The sequence below is a fragment of the Pongo pygmaeus genome, chromosome 3 (assembly GCF_028885625.2).
Source record: "Pongo pygmaeus isolate AG05252 chromosome 3, NHGRI_mPonPyg2-v2.0_pri, whole genome shotgun sequence".
NCBI lineage: Eukaryota > Metazoa > Chordata > Mammalia > Primates > Hominidae > Pongo > Pongo pygmaeus.
In genome coordinates, this window is record NC_072376.2 from 148301855 (window position 1) to 148313939 (window position 12085).

The following is a 12085-nucleotide window of genomic DNA, read 5'->3' on the forward strand; positions in this document are numbered from 1 at the left end:
AACAGTCTTTGATGAACCACCTTTTTCATTATTGTAGAATGACATAGTTTCTGGAAGATTCTTAGGGAATTCTGATAATTTCAGTGATTCCCAGGCAAGATTCAGCAACCATTTTTTCTTTGGTATGTTGTGCTGAGATCTTCAGAGAATCAAAAATTCTAATATTGGTGGCAACCCCTTTGACTTTAAATGGCAGCTTCTTTTTCCTCCAAGATACTTGTTTTACAAGAACAGTTTAAGCTTAATGTAAATCTAGGAAGTTAAACCTATATTAATATTTTAAAGCCAGAATATTTAGAGTAGAAGTGGTATTTAGAAGATTGGTCCACCCAACTTCTGAAAGCACAAGTAAGTAGCATAAAAGCAATGGTTCACACCTATTTTTGGCTTATTACAGCCTCTTCCTCAACATGTAGTTAGGACTTCATGGGAAGTTTCCTATAACCTGTTGACTGAGGAAGAAATGATTTTTGCATGGATTACATGATGACCTGGAACTACCTGAAAATGGATAGCAGCAGCATTATGATTTTACATGGATATAGCCTGTTGTCAATTTGACACCACAAACACTCCCTTCTTAGTTTCTTACTATGTTTACTAATGCCAGCTTCCCATTTATAGTTCTCATTTATAGGCTAGAGTTTGCCAATTATAGAAATCTGTGCAACGTTGAGAAGGCAAAAGTGAAGCCAAAGCCCTTATATTCTACAGGCAGTTGCTACTAGATGTGTAGGCATATTTGAAATTTTCTGTGATTTCTCTTCAATCTGAAAACCACCTACTTTACCACTTCAGACTGAGAATGATGCTGGGAGCCATTCCAACAAACCCACGAAATTTAGCAGCTTTGAAAAAAAAGGTACTAATATATACTATCAAGGTTTTATGCTGCAGTCAGATTCATTTACCTCCACTCCCATAGTTTTTTTTCAAAGTGATGTAATCCACTAATATGTATCAAATTTTAATAAGAGAATACACAGAGAAACTTTAGTTTTGCTTACTATAAGCTGACCTCATCATGGAATTCATGTAAGCCTTTCTTGGGAAGTGATAATTAAGCTGATATCAGAAGTATAAGTAGGTGATATATCATCCAACAAAATATATAACTTTACTTACAGTTTCAGTTATATAAAATCCTTCAAGTGAAATAATTAAATATTTTCTTTTCTTTATCTTTAATGTTTAACTGTCTATTTTACAATTATGTGTGACAGTCTATAAACATCGTAATTACAGAAAAAACCACCAAAAAATAAAAACATGGAGAAATTAGCCTGTCAGTTATTCTGCACATTTGCTTTTAATATTCATTGAAACTTTGATTATATGTATAAAATTTTGTGAAAAATTATTGTCCTATATATATATGACTGTTGTATAACTTCTTATTCATTTAATATATCCCTATAACACTAAATGCTGATAATTTTCTAAAGGTTTCAAATTTTTTTCCATCTTTAAATAATGCATTTACTAGGCACTGTGTTGCTGCTGTAGAGGACCAGTAGTATAGCACACAGAAGCCAATACAGCTCAGCAACCTCTCCCTCCAGAGAAAGAGAAGAGTGAATCATGCATCCAATGTTCTGGCTATTCAAGATTGTTGCCTGAGGGACTGCTTTCTCTCTAGTTTGACTCAGAGTAATTATGAAACCTGGCATATTCTAGTTGCCTGAGGGCCTCTGCAAACAAAAAATAGAACTGGGAGGTGGGCTGTTGCCTCATGGAATCCATGATGCAGAATACAGATAACAGAGAGAGGAAGAGATTACAAGCTTCTGAAAAAAAAGCAACTGGAACATTCCTATAAATAGAAATCTACATAAACAAGTCTAGTGAAGACACATCAAAAAAAAAAAAAAAGACTAGAGAAGCCACATGAATTTGTAGCCAGGGTAACTGGTGAAAGTCTTTCTCTGCACAAAGCTAATTGGTAAAGAATGGGTAAACTGGCTCTTTTTTTCAAATACATGCATAACATATAAAGTTGTAAGTAACATCAGGAAACAAGGAAAACTGAATGAATCAAAAAAAAAAACTCTTGAAAATGACTCTAAAAAAAGAGAGATTTATGAATTACCTGACTAAAAATTCAAAATATTATAAACATATGCAAAGACAGGTCATTTGAAATTGTCCCATCAAAAGAGTAAAAAGAAAAAAAAGAATGAAAATAATGCAAAAAGCCTAAAATATTAGTGAAATAACATACAGCAGAACAATATATACATTATGAAAGTCTAACAAGGAAAAGAGAAAGGAATTAAAATCTTATTTCAAGAAATAATGACTGAAAACTTTCCAAATCTGTGGAAGGAAGTGGATATCTCAATAAAAGAAGCTGTAGTAAATTCAAACAGGGTAAACTCAAAGAACACATGAAGACACATTATAATCAAATGGTCAAAACTCAAAGACAAACAGAAAATTTTGTAGCAAGAAGAGAAAAGCCACTCATGGCATACAAGGGAGCCATTATAAGACTACAAGTGGATTTTTCAGCAAAATCTTTCAGGACAGGGGGAATAGAATAATATAGTCAATGTACTAAAAGAAAAAATGCACTGGAAACCAAGATTACAATGTTTATCAATATTTTTTCTTAAAAATGAAAAAAAGATGAAAACTCTCCAGGATAAACAAAAGCTTCCAGAGTTCATTATCACTACAACTGTCATAGAATAAATGCTAAATGATGTCCTTTAATTTAAAACAAAAATACACCAAACAGCAACACAAAAGCATATGGAAGTATAAAGCTTACCGATAAGAAAATATATAGACAAATAGAGAATACATTGATACTGTAATGGTGGTGTATAAATCACTTTTAATTCTGGTATAAAAGTTAAAATACAAAAGTATAGATAACTGTAAGTATACAATTTGTTCATGGAAACAGTATAAAGATGTAATTTGTGACATCAATAACATAAAGTTGGTGGTTAGTTTGTGTGCAATTGAACATAAGTTCAATTAAAATGTTATTGAATTATTGAATTTAAATAAAGTTCAAATAAAATACATTGTTATAAACATAAGATATTTTCGGTAAACCCCATGGTTACCAAAGAAAATACCTATAAGTGATACAAAAAAGAAAATAAAAAGGAATCAAAGCACATCACACCGTAAATATCAACCAAATACAAATGAAGACAAGAAGAAAGGAAAAGAGATACAACAGCTAGAATATGGACAGAAAACAATTTTACAAATGTTAGTAGTAAGCCTTTTCCTATCAATAATGATTTTAAATATGAATGGATTAAACTCTGTCAAAAGATAGAATAGCTAAAGGGATTTTTAAAAAAGATCCAATTATATGCTAACTACAAGATACACAGTTTAGATTTAAGAACACACATAGATTAAAAACAAAGGAGTGGAAAAAATTTCTCATGCAAATGCAATCCAGAAAAGAGCACAGGCTGCCATAGGTATAGCATACAAAATAACTTTACGTTAGATTGTCATAATTGACAAAAAAGAACATTATATAATGATCAAAGGGTAAATTCATAAGGAAGGTATAACAATTATAAACATACATGTATCTATATACATATTTAAGCTATATATTCTAAATATATGAAGGAAGCATTGACAGAAGTTAAGGCAGAAATAGGCAGCAACATAATAATAGTAGTTTTCAATACTCCAATTTCAATAATTGATAGACTATCCAGACAGAAAATCAATAAGAAAAAAAGACTTGAACAACATCATAGACCAAATGGACTTAAAGGAAACATGTAAAACTTTTTACCCAAGAGCAGAGGAATACACATTTCTCTTACGCACAGATTATCCTCTGAATAGATCACATTTTATGTCACGAACAAGTTTTAATAAATTTAGGAAGACTATAGTTATGTCAAATGTCTTTTCCAATCACAATGGAATGAAATTAGATATAGTAGCCAAGGGAAAACTGGACAATTAAAAGATAAGTGAAAATTAAACAACAAACTCTTGACCAACCAATGTGTCAAAAAGCAAAAAAGAAATTAAAAATATATTCAGACAATAAAATCAAAGGCATAACATATATATATGTGTGTGTGTGTATATATATATATACACATATATATATGATGCAGTAGAAGTAGTTCTAGGGGAGAGGTTTATATTGATAAGCACATACATTAAAAAGAAGAAAGATCTTAAATAAACAACCTAGCTCTACAGCTCAAGAAGCTAGAAGTATTAGAACAAACTACACCCAAAGTTATGAGAAAAAATAAATAACGATTAGAGCAGAAATAAATAACAGAGAGTAGAAAAAGGATAGAAAAAATCAAGGAAACTAAGAGTTGATTTTTTAAAGAGTTTAACAAAATTTACAAATCCTTAGCTAGACTAACAACAAAAAAGAGAGAGCCAGAATGATACCAATAAGATGGTTTAACAGAAGATGCCTCATCATCACTCTCCCCGAGATATCTAGCAACTACTCAAAGTTAAGAATCTCTCTGAATTCAGCAAACTTGAGGAGGAACTCGGATCCACAGAAACAAGAAAAACCTTGACCGGTAAGAGGAACAGTTATTTTAGACCACACCACTGTACCCCAAAGCTGGTAAAAGCACCCCATTGTACTACAATCAGAATTTCTGAGGTAGGAGGAGTGAATTGAAGGTGATGTTTGATCTCCCTACAGGTCTGAGAAGTTTTGTGGAAGCCTACTCCAGTCCTGTACCACAGGAAGCAATGAAAGTGCCAGAAGGGCTGAACCATCTGAGGTAAATTGGAGACAAAGATTGGGGTACTCATCAATATGATACATAGATGTTGGCAGCTACTCTGTTCTAATCAATAGAGATGCTATGCTGAGGGGACAGGCCACTGTCATAGTGCTGCAGGGAAGAATGATCTGTAGGAATACCTGAATCTCTTACTGGATTTCCCACAAAACCCTTGTATGTCCATTTTCATGCTGCTGATAAAGACATACCTGAGACTGGGCAATTTACAAAAGAAAGTGGTTTAATGGACTTACAGTTCCACGTGGCTGAGGAAGCCTTACAATCATGGTGGAAGGCAAGGAGGAGCAAGTAATGTCCTACATGGATGGCAGCAGGAAAAGAGAGAGAGCTTGTGCGGGCAAGCTCTCATTTTTGAAGCCATCAGATCTCATGAGGCTTATTAACTATCATGAGAACAGCAGGTAAAGAACCACCACATAACCAATCACCTCCCACTGGGTTCCTCTCACAACATGCAGGATTTGTGGAAGTTACAATTCAAGATTAGATTTGGGTGAGGACACAGCCAAACCATATCAACCATGCAGTCTTTTGGAGCCGTCTCCTGACTTTGAAGCAACTAAAAGGTTGGTAATTAATTTCTCCTTCCCACTAAAGATTACCCCACACCTGATGAAGAATGAGAAATTTGACAGCAAATAGAAACAATTTAAAAAATAGAAATTATGAGGAATACAATAACAGAAATTAAAAACTTAGTTTCTACAGCAGACTTCATCAAACAAAGGAAAGAATCAGTAAGCTCAAAAACATAACACATGAAATTACTCAGAGGATCAAAAATATAAATAAAAAAATGAAGGCCTATTATGGGACTCCATCAAGTGAACTAACCACCGCATAATAGGAATTCAAAACGAGATGACAGAGAGAAAGGCCTAGAAAGCACATTTAAGGAAATAATGTCTGCAAGTGTATGTAGGTACAGGAAGCTCAGAGCTCATCAATCAAATTTAACCCAAAGAGAAATTTCCCAACACACATTATAATCAAATTATCAAAATCAAAGACAAATAAAGAATACTAGAAAAAACGAGAAAAAAATTATATTTCATAGAGTCCCAATATGGTTTCTAGCAGATTTCTCAGTAGAAACCCTGTGAGCCAGTAGACAATGCAATGATATATTTAAAGTGCTAAAGGAAAGAACAAACAAATAAACAGTTATAAAAAGCTATTAGTTAAGAATACTATACCCAGCAAAGCTGTTCTTCAACATTAAGAAGAGATAAAAACTTTCTCAATCTGGGCTGAGAGCAGTGGCTCATTCCTGTAATACCAGCATTTGGGAATCAGAGGCAGGAGAATTGTTTGAGCCTAGGTGTTCAAGATCAGCCTGGGCAGCATAGTGAGATCTCGTCTCTACCTAAAGAAAAAAATTAAAAATTTGCAAGGTGTGTTGATGCTCACCTGTAGTCCCAGCTACTCTGGAGGTTGAAGTGGCTGGATTACTTGAGCCCAGGAGGTTGAGGCTGCAGTCAGCTGTGATTGTGCCATTGCACTTCAACCTGGGTGACAGAGCAAGACTGTTTCAAGCAAAAACAATAATAGAAACTTTCCCAGACAATAAATAAATAAATAACATAAGCTGAGAGAATTCACCAATGTCCAACAGGTCTTACAAGAAATGTTAAAGGGAGTCCAATCTTAAAAAAAAGGATGCTAAGATGTAAGAGGAAAATACCCGAAATTATAAAACTAACTGGCAACTAGAAGTATATGGAAAAATTTAGAATGCTTTGCTACTATAGTCGTGATGTGTAAACCACTTGTAACTTTAATAAAGACAAAAAGTGAAAAATGTCAAAAGCAGTAATAGCTACAATTGTTTAAGAGATAAGCAACATAAAAAGATGTAAATTGAGAGTCAAAAGGTCAAAATGTGGAGAGACTGGTGTTAAAATGTACAGTTCATTTTTTTTCTTTTAATTTCTTTGCAATTAAAGTTAAATGTGTTATCAGTTTAAAATAACATATTATAACTATATGATTTTTTTTGTAAGTCTCCTGGTAATGACAAAGCAAAAACCTTTAACAGATACACCAAAAACAAAAGGTATAGAATGAAAACACACTACTAAAGAATATCACTTAACTACAATGTAACACACACAGTGGTACACAATATCACTTAACCACAATGGAACACAGTAAGAGAGTTAAAAGGAAAAAATCTACAATAAAACCTAAAAACATGTAATAAAATAGCAGTAGTAAATCCTTAGCTATCAACTCTAACTTTGAATATTGTAAATGAATTACATTCTCCAATTAAAAGACATAAATTTGATGAATGAGTAAAAAATACAAGACCTAATTTTATCATGTCTACTTAAAAATGATTTCAACTATAAGCCACTCATAGACTGAAAGCAAAGGGATACAAAAGATATACTTTGTAAATGGAAACCTACTAAGAGCAAAAGTAGCTATTCTATAAGAGAAAATAGAGAATAAGAAAAAATAGAGAATAAGATAATTTTAGTAAAAAAAGGTTAAAAAAAGATAAGGAAGGCATTATACAATGATAAAGGTTCAAGAGAGTTTTACAATTAAAAATATATAGGTACTCAACACCAGAGCACCCAAATGTATGAAGTGAATATTAACAGACCTAATGGGAGAGGTTGACGGCAATGTAATACTAGTAGGAATCTTCAACATTCTGCTTTCAGCAATGGACAGATCATCCAGACAGAAAATCAACAACAATAACAAAAAAGCATTGAAGTTAAACTATACTGTAGTCCAATTGACCTAACAAACATTTACAGAACATTCATTCTATCGAATAGCTACAAAATGCACATTGTTCTCAACAACACATGGAACATTATCCAGAATAGACCAAATGTTAGGTCACAAAACAAGTCTTAACAAATTTACAAATATCAAAATTACATCAAGTATTTATTCTGACCCTGAAGAAAAACAAAAAACTAGAAAACAAGAAGAGAAGTAAGACTGGAAGCTGTACAAATACATGTAACTTAGACAACATACTCCTAAACAACAAATGGGTCAATGAGGAAATTTGAAAAAAAAATTAAATATTCCTTGAAACGAATGAAAATGGAAACACAACATCCTAAAACCTATAGTATACAGCAAAAATAGTTCTAAGAGGAAAGATTATACCAATTAAACTAAACATTAAAAAGTAGAAGGACCTCAATAAACAACCTAATGTTATAGCTTAAGAAACTGGAAAAACATGAACTAACCTAACCCCAAATTTGCAGAAGGAAGGAAATAACAAAGATCAGGGCAGAACTAAATGAAATAGAGACTTAAAGAACTATATAAAAATTAAAGAACATATACTTGGTTTTGTAAATTAATAATCAAAATTGACAAGATTTTAACTAGACAATGAACAAAAGAGATAAATATAATTTATCAGATAATATAATTGGTGATAAATTAATATTAACTGAGATAAATATAATTGGTGATAAAAAAGAGACTTTATAATTGATACTTCAGAAATAAAAAGGATAAAAAGAGACTATTAAGTACAAGTTGACACCAACAAATAAACAATCTACAAGAAATGAAGAAATTTCTCTGTGCATATAACCTACCAAAATTGAATTATGCAGACTAGAAAACCTGAGCAGATAAATAACATGTATTAATTATTCTTAAACTGAAGTATTAATTATCAATTACATTTAATTGTAATTAAATTATTAAAGCATTGATAAAGGTTGTGTCATCAAAGAAAAGCCCAGTAACTGATGGCTTCACTGCTAAATGTTACCAAACATTTAAGAACTAACACCAATTCTATTCAAACTCTTCAAAAAATTTAAGAGAAGGAAATGCTTATGAACTCATTTTACAACGCAAGCATTACCCTTATACTAAAACCAGATGATGACACAACAAAAAACGAAAACTACAGGCCAATATTACTAATGAACATAGACACAAAATCCTCAACAAAATTCTAGCAAATCAAATTTAAAAACACATTAAAAAGATCAAGTGAGATTCATTTCAGGGATGTAACAATGGTATCACATATGCAAATCTATAAATGTGATATATCACATTAGCAAAATCCAGGACAAAAACCATGTGATTATCTCAATAAATTCAGAAAAATTATTCAATAATATTCAACATACTCTTATGATAAAACCTCTCAAAAATCAAGCACAAAAAGAATTCACCTCAACACAGTAAAGGCAACATATGAGAAAGCCACATTTAACATTATACCAAATGGGAAAAATTGAAAGCTTTTTCTCTAATATCTGGAACAACAGAAGGATGATAACTTTTACTACTGTCATCCAAAATTAGTACAGAAGTCCTAGCCAGAGTAATTAGGCAGAGAAAGAAATCAAAGGCATCACAATGGTAAACAAGGAAGTCAAATTGTCTGTTTGCAGACACCGTGATTATATACCTAAAGAATCAATAAGGCTCCATGAAAAAAGTCTTTGAGCTGATAAATTAATTCAGTAAATGTGAAGGATACAAAATATGCATACAAAAATCACTCCGGGTACAATGGCTCATGCCTGTAACCTCAGCACTTTGGAAGGACAAGGTGGGCGGATCACCTGAGGTCAGGAGTTTGAGACCAGCCTTTCCAACATGGTGAAACCCGTCTCTACTAAAAAAAAAAAAAAAAAAAAAAAAAAAAAAAAATTAGCCATGCATGGTGGTGTGCACCTGTAATACCAGCTACTGGGGTGGGTGAGGCATGAGAATCACCTGAACCCAGGAGGCAAAGGTTGCAGTCAGTTGAGATGATGCGACTGCACTCCAGCCTGGGCAATAGAGCGAGACTTTGTCCCAAAAATAAATAAACAAATAAATAAATAAATAAATAGCAGAAAACAAACAAAAAATCAGTAACATTTCTAGATACCAATAATAAACTCTCTGAAAAATAAATCAAAAAAGCAATTCTAATACAATAACTACCAAAAATGAAATATCTAGGAATAAACTTAACAAAGAAGGTCAAAAATCTCCACAATAAAAACTACAAAACATTGATGAAAAAATTAAAAATACAAATAAATGGAAAGATATCTCATATTCATAGATTAGAATAATTAATATCATGAAAATGTCTATACCATCCAAAGCAATCAACAGATGTAATGCAATTCCTATAAAAATACCAATGACATTTTTTACTAAAATAGAAAAAAAAAACCCTAAAATTTATAGAGAACTACAAAAGACTCTAATGGCTAAAGCAATCTTGAAAAAAAAAGAAAAAAAAAGCTGAAGGCATGACTTTAAAATATATTACAGAGCTATAGTAATCAAAATAGTGTAATATTGATATAAAAACAGACAGACTAATGAAAAAGGATAGAGACTACAGAAACAAATCTACACATTTACAGCCATTTTATTTTCAAGCAAGGTGCCCAAAACACACATTACAGAAAGGACAGACACAGCATTAAATGATGGTGAGAAAATTGGATATTTGCATGCGGAAGAATGAAAGTAGAGTGTTCTCTCTCTCTAAATGGAATAAAAACTTAAAAGAAAGTCTGTTCTCTCTGTTAATCAACTATACATATATTAAAAACTTAAAAGTAAGACCCAATAGTTAAAATTAAAACTACTGAAAGAAATCATATGGGAGTCTGGGGAAGGAATTTTTGGATAGGACTTCAAGAACACAAAAAATAAAAGCAAAAGAAGACAAATGAGATTACTTCGAACTAAATAAATGAATAACGACACAAAACACAGACAAAGAAAAAAACACTTCTGCACCACCAAGAAATCCACAGAGTAAAGAGAAAACTGGTTGAGAGAAAATAGTTACAAACTAAGTATCTGACAATGGGTAACTCAAACAACTCAGGAGCAAAAAATCACAAATGATCTCTGATTTTTAAAAGGGGCAAAATACCTACCTAGACATTTCTCTATAGAAGGCATGCAATTGACCATCAAATACATGACAAAATGTTCAACATCATTAGCTCTTAAGGAAATGTCAAACAAAATCACAATGGGATATCACCTCACTCCAGTTAGAATGACTATCTTCAAAACGACAAAAAATAACAAATTCTGGCTTGGATGCTGAGGAAGGAGAATTAATAAGCTTTTGTTGGAGATGTAAATTAATTCAGCCATTATAGAAAACAATATTGAATTTCCTTAAAAAGTTAAAAATTGAACTACTATTTGATCCAGTGATTGAATATAAATATATATTCAAAGGAAGTGAAATCAGTATGTCAAAGTGATATCTGTGTTGCTATGTTCATTGCAGCACTATTCACAATAATCAAGAGATGGAATCAACCTAAAGGTCTATCAATGGCCAAATGGATGAAAAAAAGTTTATATATATAAATATACACACAAAACAATACTGTTCAGCTATAAAATATAATGAAATTCTGTCATTTGCACTACCATGGATGAATCTAGAAGATATAATGTTAAGTAAAATAAATTAGGCACCGAAAGATAAACACTGCATGATTTTACACACATGTGGAATCTAAAATAGTTAATCTCATAAAAAGTACACATTAAAATCTTCATGCTAGTCAAAGATTCAATCAAATGACTATCAAGATTCCAATTACATTTTTACAGAAATAGAAAAAAACAATCCTACAATCTACATGGAATTGGTAGAATGCCAAATAGCGAAAACAATCTTGAGAAAGAAGATTAAAGCTGGAGGCCTCACACATTCTGATTTCAAAACAAAATAAAAAGGTACGGTAATCAAAACGATATGGTACCAGCATACAGACATATATGCTAATGGAACAGAATAAAGAGTTCAGAAATAAACCCACATTTTTAGCTTTTGGGAAAACACCTAATATTCGGTGTTGGGAAAACTGGATATTCTCATGCAAAAAATGAATTTGCATGCTTAGCTCACAACAATAAATTCAAAATGGATTGAAGACTTACATATAAGACCTCAAAAATTAAAATTAGAACTACCGTATGATCTAGTAATCTCACTTTTTGTTAGTTACCACCCAAAAATTGAAATCAGAGTCAAAGAGATTTATGCATTTGTGTGTTCATTGTAGCTAATGTTCACACTTTTCACAATAGCCAAGAGTTGGAAACAACCTTCATCCACAGATATAGACAAATGGATAAAGAAAATTTGGCTGCACACAGTGGCTCATGCCTGTAATCCCAGCACTTTGGGAGGCTGAGGCCAGTGGATGACTTGAAGCCAGGAGTTTGAGATCGCCTGGCTAACATGGTGAAACCCTGTCTCTACTAAAAATACAAAAACTAGCCAGGCGTGGTGGCACACACCTGTAATCCCAGCTACT